This window comes from Bidens hawaiensis, unplaced genomic scaffold (genome assembly GCF_021521415.1).
Source record: "Bidens hawaiensis isolate Kalapana, Puna unplaced genomic scaffold, B.hawaiensis_p1.1 tig00003649_1, whole genome shotgun sequence".
In the NCBI taxonomy this organism is placed as follows: Eukaryota; Viridiplantae; Streptophyta; class Magnoliopsida; order Asterales; family Asteraceae; genus Bidens; species Bidens hawaiensis.
The window spans coordinates 2,191,481-2,206,623 of record NW_027491208.1 but is presented as its reverse complement, the minus strand read 5'-3'; the positions used below and the strand labels follow the sequence as shown (position 1 = coordinate 2,206,623).

General features: G+C 47.2%; 1 pseudogene; it reads right to left on the bottom strand.

Moving 5' to 3' along the window:
- LOC143623955 (nuclear transcription factor Y subunit B-4 pseudogene) lies at nt 1-634 on the bottom strand (annotated as a pseudogene).
- Between the last annotated feature and the right edge of the window lie 14,509 nt (nt 635-15,143).

Here is a 15,143-nt window from a genome sequence, read left to right as displayed (position 1 = left end):
TTACCAATGCCCAACAGAATCAATGCTCTCTTGCTGATTGTGTATTTGTGTCTGAATAGAATTCAACGAAAATGGCAAAACAAATGGTTGATCAGAAGGCGATACGAATGGCGGTTGAGACATGATGCTTACGGCCGAAGAAGAATAAACGTTTTCGTAATGTAAACCATTTGTTGCATTATGTTGTTGTTGCTCAATGCCAAGGTGTGGCTTAGGCACATTGTTATTAACCTTGTCCCCTTCTAACTCTCTATACTTGAGAAGATATTGTTTGAGTGGGTCGACGTACTCTTCAAACCCTAAAGTCGTGATAGCCCAAATAATATCGTCCCCATTGATCGTCTTTCGCTTCTCTTGTTGACATTTGTCCGAGGCCTCTCCCGTGATGAAGCTAATGAATTCCGAGACACACTCTTGCACGGTTTCTTTCGCTTCTTTTGATATTTTCCCGTTTGATGGAATCACCTTTTTCATGATTCGGCCTACATTTGCTATTGGCAAGAACCGATCTTGTTCTTTGTTGTTGTTATCGTTGTTCGGGTTTTCGAGGCTTCTTTTTCCATGTCTCCCATCTTCCATTTTTATGATGAGTTGCATAAAAGGGTCATATTTTGTTTTATTTGGCATTTAAATTACACAGGTGAAGAGGTAGGTCCCAGCAGAGCCCAGTTGGACCCGCAAGACTCACCTTGAACAGGGACGTCTGCGCAACGAAACTGCTCCAGCAGGACCCACCGTGCTCAGAGAACCTTACGCGCAGTACGCCAGCTGTACCTGCAGGGAAAGCCTCCCAATGGTGAAGTACCCCGCCTGTTCCCGCAGCTGCGGATACAAGCCATCAGGGAAGGCTACCCGCACTAACAGCAAGGCTACACGCACAAGGCATTAGCTACTTCAGTAGTCACATGAAGGAATGAGCAAGGCGGGAACACTCCCGCCTAAATGAGCCAGTCCGTATGCTTCTGGAAGATCTTTCGTACTATACCTACTAAGGTATGGGCAGAACAGACGATTTGACCAGAACAGCCCGTGAACCAATCACAGGGTGACAGCTCACCGACAACAGTACGAGGAGGAGCACCCTCTAGTACTGTTTGTCACTATTAGCCGCTGCCTACTCACCAACCCTTACAATGGGACGTGCGCAGCCTACAGTTGGTGGAACAGTGCGCAGCCGGCAGTAAAGGAACAGTGTACAGCCGACCTTGTTACTGTTGGCCGTAGCCTATCCACCAACCAGCATGGCCTGTGCGTAGTCCACTGTTGGTGGAACAGGAATACTATTCAGCCGGCTGTACCTTCTAGGAAACCTACCTTCGGCTATAAATACTCCAACACCTTGGAATGGTAAGGACATCATCTGATATCTCAATCTTATCTAGCAATCTCTTAATATACACTTATATTCAGAGCAATCTAGTCTGATTCTCACGCCGGAGGGTGGTCACAAGGAGGAACCCCCCCTTCTCAGTGACGAGCTTACGGTGTCTGTTTTGCAGGTCCCCTGAAGAACAACCTTCTCTGCTGGACCTCATCCTCGTGGGAAACATTACTTAACCCCCAGATTATCTATAATCTGCTCAGGGTTCACTTAGTGTTTCTTCATTGGCGCCATCTGTGCATAAAAGCTAGAACTAATTTAGTTTTTTCAAAATTTCTGAAGAAATGGTTAACGTTACTCCGGTCCCAAGGCCAGTAATCGACCAAGAAACCCCGGTAACCACAACCCCAGCAACTGGGGGGAACACCGGCGGTTATACAAATCTTACGAACACTACCCCGACTACCCAAGCCGGGGCAAGTGCAGTAAATATTCCACTGGGGTTCACTGATGCCCAGTTGGAAAAACGAACGAGGGTCCCTCGCCAAACACTAGATCAAGTGAAGGCGTGGGCCGAAGCACGTCAGAGAGAGTTCCAAGCTGAATTGGATGAACGCTTGCGTTCAGTTCAACAGGCTGACGAATTCGGCAGTACTCGCCAACATCTCAATATGAACAGTGAGTGCGAGTACTCAGATGACGAGAGGGAAGAATCCGATACCGACGCAAACCCTCGCCATAAGGCGAAAGGGAAGCGTAAGGAAACGGACTTCCAACCGAAAAGGAATTTTGGGGAAGCATTTAAACCAACGAATGCGGAGAGAAACCCGCGTGACTTCTCCAAAACCTTTAGACCAACTGCTACAAATGCAGGAAAGTCAAAGTTCGCAAGGGACATTGCGGAAGCAATCGCCCCGAGAAGTGCCAAACAAATGTCCAACATTGGCACTTATGATGGTCTATCCGACCCAGACGACCACTTGAACAGATTCATTGCGGGGGCAACCGTCAGTAACTGGACGGAACCCACGTGGTGTTATATGTTCCAGATGACTCTGGTTGGAGCGGCCAGGGCATGGTTCGATCGTTTACCGGTCCACCACATATATGATTGGGCGGACTTTCAGAACAAGTTCAGCCAGCACTTCAGCCAGCAGAGGAAATATACTGAAGAACAGTGGACGATCCTCAACTGCGTTAGAGAGGAGGATGAATCTTTACTAGACTTCATCACCCGCTTCAACTCTAAAAAGCTAAGTCTTGGCAACATAAGTGAAGATCTTGTTCGCGCCGCTTTCATCCAGGGCGCCGAATACCCAGAGCTTATCCGCACATTGACGGGTAAGGATGGCATGCCATCGACATGGGATGCCATCATGACGGCGGCCAAGCGCTTTGCCGAGACGGAGAAGCAACTGGGAAGGGATCTTCCCCAGAGTACACACCTCTACACGCAGAGGACAAGAGAGAACAATGTTCGGATCGCCCGGCAGAACAAAAAGAGGAAGCTAGGTATCTGGCAGTCAAGGGTAAACTTTGACACCTCATCCAGCTCTCACCCTCTTGTTGGCGAAAGAAATCACACACACCCTTCAAACCAAAAGCACCGGTGGACGCCACTCACCAAAAGCGTCACGGAGATATTTGCCACTGAAAAGCTACCGTGGCCAAAAGCTCCAATGATCCGGCAGCGACCTAATGTGGATCAGAGCAAATCCTGTGACTTCCACGGGACAAAAGGTCATGGTACGGAAGAGTGTACATCCTTGAAGGATATTGTTGAAGCATTCGTCAAGGATGGAAGACTGGCACACCTGGTGGCATCAATCAAGAAGGGAGGAAGGAACGACAACCGGTACCGAGGCAACGGACGAAAGCCCGTGGACATCAGCATCAACATGGTTCATGGTAAGATCAGAGGAAGAAAAAGGCGAACGCCATAACCATGTGCGTGGAAGGAAGCTGAGGTGCGCTTCCCGCGAGTGCCAGGAGGACCCAGCAAAGAAGGCCCTATCGTCATCAAAAGCCAGCTGGGGCACTACATCACTTCTCGCACTCTCGCTGACAACGGCGCCTCGTCAACGGTGATGTACAGGCAGTCCTTCGACAAGCTAGATGACGAAGACAAGGAACGCCTGGAAACGATCTGCGCCTCGATGGAAGGGTTTGATGGCAGCACAAACACCCCCCTGGGTATCCTATCTTTCCCCGTCACTCTTACGGATGGGAAACACTCCCGCACAGAAGATGTGGACTTTGTCGTGATGAGGAAGCCACACCACACATACGACATTCTCTTCGGGAGAGACGGGATGGCAAGATTCAACGCCGTGGTATCCTCAGTCCACGGCATGATGGGATGGCCAACAGCTGAGGGTGTAGCGATGATCACCGGCATTCCCCAGGTATGCATCGCATCTGTCTCATCTAAACCCAAACCAAAGATGGCTAAACCAACCATCACCGAACCAGAAAGATGGGCCTTCAACGGCAAGTACCCTGTCCAGGCCGTCTCCATTGGCCCAACAATTGTTGATCCCACACGCACCTTACTCAAGCGCTTATTACAAAAAAACGCTGACATCTTCGCGTGGACACCAGCTGACATGACTGGTGTACCCCGAAGTAAGGCAGAGCATAAGCTCAAATGCGATCCGGCTGTTACGCCGATCGTACAAAAGCGCAGAGTAATGGGGCCAGAACAAACTAACGCGTGTAGAACCCAAGTCAAGGAACTCCTTGACGCAGGCATCGTACGCGTTAGTAGATATCAAACTTGGGTTGCAAATCCCGTTATGGTACCGAAGAATAACAAACAATGGCGCATGTGCATAGATTTCAAAGACTTGAACAAAGCATGCCCCAAAGATTGTTATCCGTTACCCGAAATTGATCTTAAGGTGGACTCGTTGGCACCGTTCCGCCTTAAATGCTTCCTGGACGCGTATAAGGGGTACCATCAAATCCACATGGCCGTTGATGATCAGGACAAAACCGCTTTTCGGACGCCCGATGGCACATTTTGTTACCAAATGATGCCATTCGGACTTAAGAATGCCGGGTCCACATACCAACGCCTGATGGACAACCAGTTTCATGCCCAAATTGGGAGGAACTTGGAAGTCTTCATGGATGACTTGGTCATCAAAAGCCCTGACCCAGAAGCGATGTTGAAAGACATCGAAGAGACTTTCAACACGCTCAGGAAGATAAACATGAAGCTCAACCCGAGCAAATGTGCCTTTGGAATGGAAGAAGGGAAGTTCTTGGGGGTCATCGTCACTAAAGATGGCTTCAGAGCGAACCCTGAGAAGGTCGAAGCCATTATCAAAATGGAATCACCTACTACCATCAAACAGGCTCAGACACTGAATGGACGACTAGTGGCACTTAATCGCTTTTTGGCAAACCACGCGGATAAGTCGTTTCCCTTCGTGTCAATGTTGAGAAACTGTTTAAAGAAAACGCACTTCCGCTGGACACCAGAAGCGAAAGCAGCTTTTCAGGAGATTCGGTCACGCTTGATCGAACTCCCAACGCTCACAGCACCAAAAGCGGGAGAGGAGTTAATCCTATACCTTTCCGCAACAGATAGAGCAACCGGGGCAGTCCTGCTAGTAGAGCGAAAAGGCATCCAGATGCCAATCTATTATGTCAGCCGTATCCTAACAGACGTAGAAACCCGGTACTCTACCCTCGAAAAATTAGTCTTAGCACTTATACACGCTTCACGCAGGTTAAGACGATATTTCCAGGGTCACCCAATCACCATTCTCTCCAACTTCAAACTTGCAAACGTTCTAGGCAAACCCGAGTTATCGGGACGCCTAGCCAAATGGGCAATCGAGTTGGGGGAATACGCGATAAAGTATAAGCCAAGACCAGCCATAAAAGGCCAGGTTCTGGCCGACTTTATTGCAGAAGTGCCTGCATCGCGGGAAAAAGAGTGCCAGGAAGAGGCTCAACCCTCTCCAGCACAAGACATCAATGATGTCTGGCGACTCTACACTGATGGAGCAGCCAGTAACGAGGGTTCAGGCGCAGGGCTGAAACTAACCAACCCAGCAGGCCAAGAATACACTTACGCTATTCGACTGGATTTTCCAAGTACGAATAACGAAGCCGAGTATGAGGCATTCTTGGCTGGGCTGAGAATTGCGAGTAAGATGGGAGTGAAAAACTTGGAAGCCCACGTGGATTCCATGTTAGTAGCCAATCAAATCAACGGGACGTACACGGCCGTGAACGACACAATGGCCCTGTACCTCGCACAAGCAAAATCCCTTATGCGCGATTTCAACGACTGCAAAGTTATACACGTCAAGCGAAGTGAAAACAAATCTGTGGATGCGTTAAGCAAGCTTGCATCATTAGCCTTCACCCACTTAGGAAAGGATATCCGCATTGAACTCCTCGAGGCACCTTCGGTCCCGCACAAGGAAATTTGTGTCATCCAAACCGGCACGGAAACGTGGATGACACCAATAATAAAATACCTTGCGGCAGGTACACTACCAGAGTCAAAAACACAGGCAAGAAAACTACGCTGTAAAGCACTGAATTATCAACTCATCGATGACATCCTTTACAGACGTAACTTTCTTGGCCCACTCTTAAGATGCGTGGACAACCAAGATGCTGACTACCTCCTAAGGGAAGTACACGAAGGCATCTGTGGAGTACACGCAGGTCCCCGCGCTGTTGTAGCTAAGCTAAACAACGCGGGATACTTTTGGCCGAGGATGCATACGGATGCGCTGGCATACATCAGAAAATGCAGGTCTTGCCAGCTTTACGCACCCAACACGCACCGCCCGAAGAATGAACTTGTTCCAGTCACTTCTTCATGGCCATTTCAGAAGTGGGCCATCGATGTGACAGGCCCATTTCCTACAGCAGCAGGAAATGTTCAGTTCCTAGTGGTAGCCATCGACTACTTCACCAAGTGGATAGAAGCAAAACCCTTAGCCCAAACAACGGCAAAACATATCAAAAAATTTATTTGGGAATTTATTATTTGTCGTTTTGGACTTCCACAGAATTTGGTGAGCGATAACGGCACCAACTTTGCTGACAAGAAGCTACAACAGTGGCTGAAAGAACTTCGAATCACCCACACCTTTACCTCAGTGGCACACCCGCAAGGTAATGGTGAGGTGGAAAGAGCAAATAAGAGCATCGTCGAAGGCATCAAGAAAAGACTCTCGGAACACAGATCCGGCTGAGTGGACGAGCTTCCGCACGTCCTTTGGGCAAACAGAACGCTGAAGAAGGCCAGTACGGGAGAAACCCCGTTCAGCCTCACTTATGGCACTGAAGCCATGGTCCCGGTCGAAATTGGTTTACCCTCACCAAGGGTCTTGATTCAGCCAGAAGACAATGATGCGGAAAGACGGTTGGACCTTATGCTAACCGAGGAACGCAGAGACTTAGCCGCAGTGCGTGATGAGAACTACAAGCGACAAATGCAAAAGTACTACAACACGCGGGTAAAACTCTGCCACTTCAAAGTAGGAGACTACATACTGCGTAACAACGAGGCTTCGAACCAAGAACGCCCAGGAAAGCTGGCCCCGGTCTGGGAAGGGCCATACATTATCAAAGAAGTCCTGGGAAAGGGCGCATACATGCTCGAAAGGCTCGATGGCACTCCCATCCCAAGAACATGGAATGGAGCTCAATTACGCAAATGTTATATGTAGATCAATTCCAAACTTGTAAAGAAAAGGCCTAGAGCCACTTCTAATGGAAATGATTCTCCTTTCACAATGTGTTAATAGCCTTACCTTTATACTTATGAACTTCCCACACTAATGTGCCGGTATTCACCGCATAAATAGGGGAAGAAGTAAGTCGTTACGTGTGGAAGGCGGCAAAACCCGCATAAACACACGGTAAAAATTTCAAGTTTTAAGGAAAACTTACACGCAGGTCAGATGTAAGTAAAGTTTAGCCATCCTTGTAAGTGCAAGTGACGGTCTTACCCGCACAATCACGAACAAGGAAGCAAAACTTTAACCTATCATCTACCACGTTCAAAGGTTAACTTATTCTGAACACTTAGAAAATTTCAAAGGAAAATATGAGGAAAACTTCCACGCAGGTCGGATATAAGTAAAGTTAAGCCATCCTACTAAGTGTAAGTGACGGTCATACCCGCACAATCATGAAAGAGGAAGCGAAACAAACTTATAATTTGCCACGTTAAAAAGTTAACTTATCTAAGTACTAAAGAGATTACTAAGTTAGATCAAAACAAGCGTAAAATAAACAAGGCAAAGAACTAACACAATCTTTATTCCATCAAATTCAAATATTACAAAGATAGCTATACAAAAGCAAAAATCTACGCTAATGGTGGAAAGGGATCTTCAGAATCAAGCTTCAGGACCACTTCCACTTGGACCCGCTCCATCAGTAGAGCGTGGTGGTTCAAGGAAGGCTTTAAGAATAGCTAGCTCATCATCAGCAGCAGCGACTTCGTTCACCTTCCCCACCACCGGATGCGGGAAGGCGGCATACTGGTTCACTGCTTGGTCGTAAATAGCTTCAGTATCCACATCATACAAAGGGAAGTTGGAAGGCGGGATGCCTTTCTCAACGAACCCTAGACCAAGCAGGAAGCCGGCCTTTTCCCCATCCTCATGAGAAGCGTTGAGGGCTGCGCTCATAGCATCGTCATAAGACGTCTCTGAGAAGACCCGATGCACAACCTACAAAGAAAAAATACAAGTATCAGAACCTTTTCTATTTACAAAGAAAAGCATGAAGACATGAAGCTAAAACATACCTGAGACAACGCTTCTCGAAGAAGCCATTCCTTGGCAACCAGAGCTTCTTGGAGGGCAGCTTGAGCTTCGTTACGGGCGCGTTCGGCTTCACTCTTGTTGAGGTTGGCAAGCAACACATCTTTAGCCGCAGCCTCTTCGACGCCCTTTAGCTTACGCTCGGTATGGTCAAGCACCCCGCTCTGGTCCAGGATTTCTTGAAGCTTCTTAGCGTCCTCCATCGCCAAGGCATCATGAGCCTGCTGGAGAGCCTCTAATTTGGCTTTAAGCTCTTCATTCTCCAGGCGTAGAGGCTCAGCAACAGCTTCAGCCTTGGTGGCCCTTTCAGTCGCGTTCCTAGCAGTCTCCTTAGCCAGCCGAAGCTGTTCATTAACAGCTTGGGCAGCCTTGGAGCGAGCCTCAAGACGGGCCTGAACCTCAACTTCAAGGGCCTTGAACGCCTTCTCCTTCTCCGCCGCCGCGGCGGAAAGCCTCCTATTCTCCTCCCGGACAGCCCGCGCCTGAGCTACTTCCTGAAGGCGAGCTGCTTTTAACTTGTCGTTTTCACGACAAAGCAGCTCGACGCGTGGCTGCATCCGGGCCAGGAGAACCCGAAGCTCATTGCTTAGCCTACCCTCCTGGTAGCTAGCCATGGCTTCCCCCAACGCACCACTGGGAGCAGCATGACGAGCCCACTCCACGCACTCCACAGGTGTGCGAAGGGTTGTTCCTCGGCGAATGTTCCATCGTGGAACATACACTTCATTGGAATCCGACACTGCAAAAAACAAAGAGCAGTTAGGAAAAGATGATTGAAAAATATAAAATAGGCCAAAAGAACCCTACGCACCTGTAGGGTCAATAACAGGCCGATAGCCGCCGAACCCATCACCTGAACCCAAGGGAAATCCATCCAAGAGGTCAGGCAGATGGGAAGGTGGCAGAGTTTGGCGATACGCCCCATGCATACCTGAAGGATCGGCCGTTGTTGCCGATGACGGAGGAGGCATGGTAGCGGCCACCGCGGTCGCCGCTGCGGAATCCGCAGCAATAGTAACCGCCGGCTCGGTGAAAGATGCTGTAAAAATAGCACTCACAGCCGACGGTGACGTCATCACAGCTGGAACAGTCGGCTCAAAGGAGTGAGCAACTGAACCAGCGGAAGTAGGCGCAGGCGCCTGGGTCGTCGCCTCAGGTAGGCTGACCAAGCCTGCCGTCATTGGCGGAGAGGTACTCCTCTGTGCTCCACCCTGGAATGCGTCAACATCCACGCCTGCGTAAAGAAGATAAGTGTTAATGATATTAAGCTACGAAAAAGATAAAGGAAGTTTGTACTTACGGGTTTTCTTGAGCCTAAAGGTACGGAGAGGCGGGGACGAACCCGATGGAGCTGGCCTCTTTGCGCCGCTCACCGTCGTCTTCTTGGGCTCTCCGGAGATGACAGTCGCAGCCTCCGGAGCGGTGGTCTTATCACCACCGGGATTCCCCGCCACCTCTTCGCTCTCGGTCTCCGAATCAGACCGAGGCACCGGATCGGCAGTGGAGGCCACCTTCCCCTTCCCCTTCCCGCCGGCAGCCTTCTTCTTCCGCACCAACGGAGGACCATCTGCGGATTCCTCATCAGAACATACGATTAGAGGAATTCCAGCTGAGGTTTCAACATTGAGGGGTCGAGGGTTGAATAGCGCCTTACCTGGCCGCCTGGCGCTCAGGATCTCATGGCCTAGCGGGTAGACCTCCACGAACCGATCCGCCGTTTGTTCTAGGATGGGCAACTCATTCTCGTCTAGAGCGCGAGTACCCATCCGAGCGGGACCGTCAGCCTCCCGCGGGTTCAGGAGCGACTGCAAGTTGTTCCCCTCTGACATAAACAGGAAAAAAGTTAGAAGAAATTCAGAATCAACAAAAAGAAACAAAGCATACCGTAAGGAACAGAGTTCGAACCGTATTCGAGGACGATCGGAATCTTTCGCGCATCCGCCTCCTTCCACACCCGGCTCATCCCCAGCATCACCATCCCGGACTCCGCAAACCGGTAAACCGGAGATTGGACTCGGGATATCTTCGAAAACCATTCCGCCTCCTCGTAGTTGGAGGCGTGAAGGCTGGGAAGTGCTTGCCCGTTCTTGAATTTCATGGCAAGGGGGATGGCGCTAGCGGATATGTAGAAGAACTCCCGCTTCCACGAGCGAAGACTGCGCTCGGTTGCGCAGATCTTCAAACCCTTAATCCGGGTTATCAATGTATACCACCCCTGGATGCACCTCCAAGTGTAGAAGGTCATCAGGCGGTCAACATAGGGCTCAATGCCCAGAATCCGGCACACCCACTCGAAGTGCCGGATCTTGGCAATCGCCGTCGGGTGCACCTCGGTCAGGTGCACACCGTGCCTCTCCAGGACACGGTAAACAAACTTTGTCAATGGGAACCTAAGATTCCCATAAACAAAGAATGCAGCATATACCCCGATCTTGCCTCTGGGGGCATCGTACACTGTCTGATGGGGTTCAGGAAACTCAGGCTCGAGAGACTCGAGCATGAACTTCCTGACGACGTACTGGTACAGATCGACAGGCAAAGCACACTGGCACTCGCCAGCAGTACTCTTGTCGTCGGCTGTAGACTCGAGATCACGAGACGACATCTTGCAGATGAAAGAAAACGATTTCGAGAAAAGGCTCGACTGAAAAGTTGAGTATTCACCGGAAATAGTTCGGAAGATGAAGAGAAAAGTGAAAGTGTGAATTACAAAGAACCCTCTCCCCCTTTATATACTAATCGCAATTAATGCGATGAATTTAATGCGGAGGAGAGAGAAATCGAAGGTGCAATGAAACTATGACACGTGGCAAAAAGCAAGCTGGCAACAGCTGTTGAAAGGACGCATACCATTAATTTCGCGGCCACGCGCCCGAAAAAACGGGCCCACGCGCCTGAAAAAGCGACTGGAATGACCAGGTACTGTCACGTTACCATAACTTCCTGCACGTCCTGACACAGTCAGAAGAAACCGTCGCACGACGTTTCAGAGGTTTGGACTGTTCTTATCCTTTCACCAACTCTTCGAATTTCAAAATTCCAAAAGATTCAAAAGTAAGCGGGAAAATACCCCTTACCTTGGCAACCAAGTAACCATAAGACGGGTGCGGGTACAGTGTCAAGGCAAAACCCTTCACATACTTAGCACCCGCAGGGAATTGACGCCAGGAATACCTTGGCAACCAAGTAACCATAAGACGGGTGCGGGTACAGTGTCAAGGCAAAACCCTTCACATACTTAGCACCCGCAGGGAATTGACGCCAGGAATACCTTGGAAGTAAAGTAACCATAAGACGAGTGCGGGTACAGTGTCAAGGCAAAACCCTTCACATACTTAGCACTCTGCAGGGAATTCAAACCAAGAATGATCTTCTGGGCCATGCTTGCGGAAACGGGAATAACATCCCCGCATGACGGGAACGTCGAGAACTATATTGTTTGAAACTCCATGATGGGATTGGTGGTTTTAGCATAATTGATCAGTATGTTGAAAACTACCAAAACCCCATGGAGAATCCACACAAGTGGGACTCAACGCTCCTGACGTGCGAGGAGATTACAAACCTACCCGCTCCACACCCAAAGATCAAGCAGAAAAGTCGGGAATTTCTGCGTGACATCAGGAAAACCGCGGGAAGAATCACCACGGAAAACCTAAAAACTAAACCCTTTTCAAAACCCCTTGCTAAGTCCAAAAGTTCACCTCACTTATTAATAATTCATGAGAAGAACATTGGACTGGGGAGACTTGAAGAGGTAGGTCCCAGCAGAGCCCAGTTGGACCCGCAAGACTCACCTTGAACAGGGACGTCTGCGCAACGACCAACTGCTCCAGCAGGACCCACCATGCTCAGAGAACCTTACGCGCAGTACGCCAGCTGTACCTGCAGGGAAAGCTTCCCAATGGTGAAGTACTCCGCCTGTTCCCGCAGCTGCGGATACAAGCCATCAGGGAAGGCTACCCGCACTAACAGCAAGGCTACACGCACAAGGCATTAGCTACTTCAGTAGTCACATGAAGGAATGAGCAAGGCGGGAACACTCCCGCCTAAATGAGCCAGTCCATATGCTTCTGGAAGATCTTTCGTACTATACTTACTAAGGTATGGGCAGAACAGACGATTTGACCAGAACAGCCCGTGAACCAATCACAGGGTGACAGCTCACCGACAACAGTACGAGGAGGAGCACCCTCTAGTACTGTTTGTCACTATTAGCCGCTGCCTACTCACCAACTCTTACAATGGGACGTGCGCAGCCTACAGTTGGTGGAACAGTGCGCAGCCGGCAGTAAAGGAACAGTGTACAGCCGACCTTGTTACTGTTGGCCGTAGCCTATCCACTAACCAGCATGGCCTGTGCGTAGTCCACTGTTGGTGGAACAGGAATACTATTCAGCCGGCTGTACCTTCTAGGAAACCTACCTTCGGCTATAAATACTCCAACACCTTGGAATGGTAAGGACATCATCTGATATCTCAATCTTATCTAGCAATCTCTTAATATACACTTATATTCAGAGCAATCTAGTCTGATTCTCACGCCGGAGGGTGGTCACAAGGAGGAACCCCCCCTTCTCAGTGACGAGCTTACGGTGTCTGTTTTGCAGGTCCCCTGAAGAACAACCTTCTCTGCTGGACCTCATCCTCGTGGGAAACATTACTTAACCCCCAGATTATCTATAATCTGCTCAGGGTTCACTTAGTGTTTCTTCAACAGGAAAGAGGTTAAATGGTACATGAAGCATAAAAATAGGCAAGTGAAAAGGGTTACCAAAGGGATCGGGTATACCGTACAAGTTTTTAGTCCCTTGGATTCGTTCGGATGATGATCACATTATTTGTAGTTTTATATTTTATTATTTTTTTAACTCCATTATAAAAGGACCCTAAAGCTTCATAACGTAGTGTAAAAAGCCACCACATGTTGCGCATGGGAGATGAATAATTTCACACCGCACCATAATTATACATAGAGTTAGATAATTACGCAACATATACATAATAATTATGTAACAATATTACATAATTTATAAAACAATTGCGCAACCTATGTTAACTTTTACCATTTAATATTTCGTACATTTCCCAAGTTAGTGCTTTTTATAGAGGGAGAAAATGGAGAGGAGAGGGATTATGTATTGATATACTTTGTCAAAATTTTATTTCACGGATACATAACGCAAACAATGTGCATTATATAAATATGAATAATTAAATTAAGGTTAACTCACATATTCTAGTGTCTAATTTATGTTATGCTTAAAACCAACCAAAAAACATATTAGTAGTTTCCCAGTTACAGAGAGAGAATTAAGATGTCGTCCACGTCCAATGTTGTCCCGCTGGATATTGATTTTGAAGGTACGGATGGACCGCCTCGTACTCAGCGGATCAACTTTCTGAAATGGGGTATGATCGGATTTATCGTGATGGGGGTCTTGCTGATCTGCTACCTGTTGGTAGCAGTGGGAATATTCAAGTACGCCAAGCCGGCAATCGAAGCCGATGTAAACGAGGTTACCGCGGGCGAAAGATGGATTCGAAGTTGTGGTTGGAGTGCGGTTCAAAGTGCCCAGGCCACTGAAGCTCAGGCCGAAACATGAGGCTACATTTAAGCTCACAGCTGAAGTGAAAAATCAAACCCGCATCTCAGTAGTCACAAGTTTGAATTACAGTATCATCAAGGATGAAATTCAAGATTTGAAGCTTGAATTCAAGTTCACGCCGCCAGTGGAGACGACGGCATTTAATATTAATAATGAAGTTATGATTTGGTTTAAGTTGAGCGGGGAATTTGAAATGTTGGAGATGTTGGCTGCTATCCCATCTTTTCCCCAAAACCCCATCAAGCCCAAGTTTGAATGCGGTTTTGGTACCGAACATGACAATATTCGTTCTAAGAGTTGTCGACCGATTGCCGAAGAAGAATAATAGCTAGCTACTTGATCGATCATTTATATATTTCTTATTCTTATATTAATTAGTTGTTTCAAATATCTATCTGTGTTATTGTTTGTTATAATCAAAGGGAAAGCAAAGTGTTTAAGGTTGAATATATATATATATATATATATATATATATATATATATAGTACAGTAATTCTGGTTGGTTGATGTTAAATTTGGCTATGTATGTATGAATATGAATATGATAATAAGAAATATTATAATTACTAGTATTTATGTATGTATTTATCTGGGCTTGTATTGGGTTGAATAATGGGCCGGGTGGACCAGGCAAGGCTTATGGCCTGAACTGAACTGAAGTGGTTGTTATATCTTTATTTTGTTTTGTAATTGTATATGACTATCAATATCAATATCAATATCAATTTCAATTTCAATTTCAATTCATAATCAACAAGCTTTCCGCGTGTCGATTGCAAGTTTTGGTCATCGGGGTGGTGTTGTAATTTGGTTTTCTATCTAGGGTTTAGAGAAGTTATCATCTTTCTCCCTCCTGATTATTCTAATTGGTTGCTTAGAAGATAGGAAGGGTTTTACTCATCTGGTTCATAAGTAAGTTTTACTTTAGTTGACACATATCATATTATCAATTCAAATATCAGGATCCGTAATCTGGTAATTGTTGGGACTGCTTGTGTTCCGAATCCTATGGTGACTTCTCGTAAGTTTTAATTTACTTTATTTGGCGCTACTTCAATATTAATTATTCTATCACTTTGTGTCTTCTGCATTGGCGAAGCTTGGATTTAGTCATGGGGTGAACGAAGTCAGGGCCGTCTCCAAGAATACGAAAAAAACTCGGGGCCCAGGACATGGAAAACAAAAGGCCTTAAAATGCAAAGTCAAAAACTTTTATATATTTTAGACAAATGTGATAATAATAGTAATAATAAACGACTTTTTTTAGGAAAATGATCAAACAAAAATACTTAAACGAATCAATTGCTCCTCAAGCATTATTTTCAATGATCCTTGATCTCTAAAATATCGTTGTAAATAGTAATAATCGTCAATACGTTAAGTCTTTCTTAGAACATTGTTGATTG